We start from the raw sequence: 1781 nt of genomic DNA on the forward strand, positions 1-1781 counted from the left end.
GTCTTAGGCACTGCACTACAGTCCCTGGTTCGAATCCAGGCTGTATCACATCTGACCGTGATTGGGAGTCCCACAGGGCGGTGCACAATTGGCCCAGCATTGTCTGGGTTTGGCTGTGGTAGGCCATCATTGTAAATAATATATTTGTTTTATCTGACTTGCCTAGTTAAATAAAGGTTAAATTAAACATAATAACAATAATATTAGGAGGATGCGTGGGTGTGTTGGGTGTATTTTTCTGCGTACGTTTGTGTGTATGTCTATATGTGACCATGGAAACAGCTTTTACATGTTTATCTTTGCGTCCTTGTTTATAACCCAAGGGATGTGAAAATCAAGTCAGAAAAATGGACAGCCTCTGTTTAAGGAATGCAATCCAACAAAACACGAGAGAGCCACAAGTCTGCAGCCAGATCTGAACCTCTGCACTGACTGTAATTTATTATAGGGACAGAAATATGACTTTAGACTGGGGACTTAATGATAGGATATTAATAAGGAGAATATCAGTACAAACTTAGCTTGTTTTGAATAGAGAGAAAAAAATCTGACATCCACACATCCTTACAGGTGATAGAATGGAAGAAATGTACAACGGATGTTGGAATAGTTGAATGGAGTAGCATTGCTGTGTCACGCCCTGGCCTTAGTATTCTTTGTTTTCTTAATTATTTTAGTTAGGTCAGGGTGTGACATGGGGAATGTATGTGTTTTTTGTAGTGTCTAGGGTGGTTGTAAGGTTTAGGGGGTTTATTAGAGTAGTTGGGTTTATGTTTAGTATAGAAGTCTAGCTGTGTCTATGGTGGAGTGCATGTTTCTAGGTATGTCTATGGTTGCCTGAGTGGGTCTCAATCAGAGACAGATGTCTTTCATTTGTCTCTGATTGGGAGCCATATTTAAGGCAGCCATAGGCATCATGCATTTGTGGGTAATTGTCTATGTTGAACGTAAGTAGTTTGTGTGTGCACTTGCGTTTGTAGCTTCACGGTTGTTTTGGTTAGTTTGTGTATAGTGTTTGTTTCATGTTTTTCCCTCTCTTACAAAATAAAGATGTATTTTGCATACGCTGCGCCTTGGTCCACTGTCATTCAAGAAGACGACCGTGACATGCTGTTAGTGGAATGAATACTTACATTGCTGTGAGATATCTCTAGGTCACCGATCCTCCACCACATTTCACAGTGGAATTTGGTGGAGGATCGGTGATGATCTGGGGGTGCTTCAGCAAGGCTGGAATCGGGCAGATTTGTCTTTGTGAAGGACGCATGAATCAAGCCATGTACAAGGTTGTACTGGAAGAAAACTTTCTTCCTTCTGCTCTGACAATGTTCCCCAACTCTGAGGATTGGTTTTTCCAGCAGGACAATGCTCCATGCCACACAGCCAGGTCAATCAAGGTGTGGGTGCTGGACCACCAGATCATGGCCAGCCCAATCTCCAGACCTGAACCCCACTGAAAACCTCTGAATGTGATCAAGAGGAAGACGAATGGTCACAAGCCATCGAACAAAGCCGAGCCATTTGAATTTTTGCGCCAGGAGTGGCATAAAGTCACCCAACATCAATGTGAAAGACTGGTGGAGAGCATGCCAAGACACATGAAAGCTCTGATTGAAAATCAGGGTTATTCCACCAAATATTGATTTCTGAACTCTTCCTAAGTTAAAACATTAGTATTGTGTTGTTTAAAAATTAATATGAACTTATTTTCTTAGCATTACTTGAGGTCTGACAACAGTGCATTCTTTTTGTTATTTTGACCAGTTGTCATTTTCTGCAAA

The sequence above is a fragment of the Salvelinus fontinalis genome, chromosome 24, assembly GCF_029448725.1.
Source record: "Salvelinus fontinalis isolate EN_2023a chromosome 24, ASM2944872v1, whole genome shotgun sequence".
Taxonomy (NCBI): Eukaryota; Metazoa; Chordata; class Actinopteri; order Salmoniformes; family Salmonidae; genus Salvelinus; species Salvelinus fontinalis.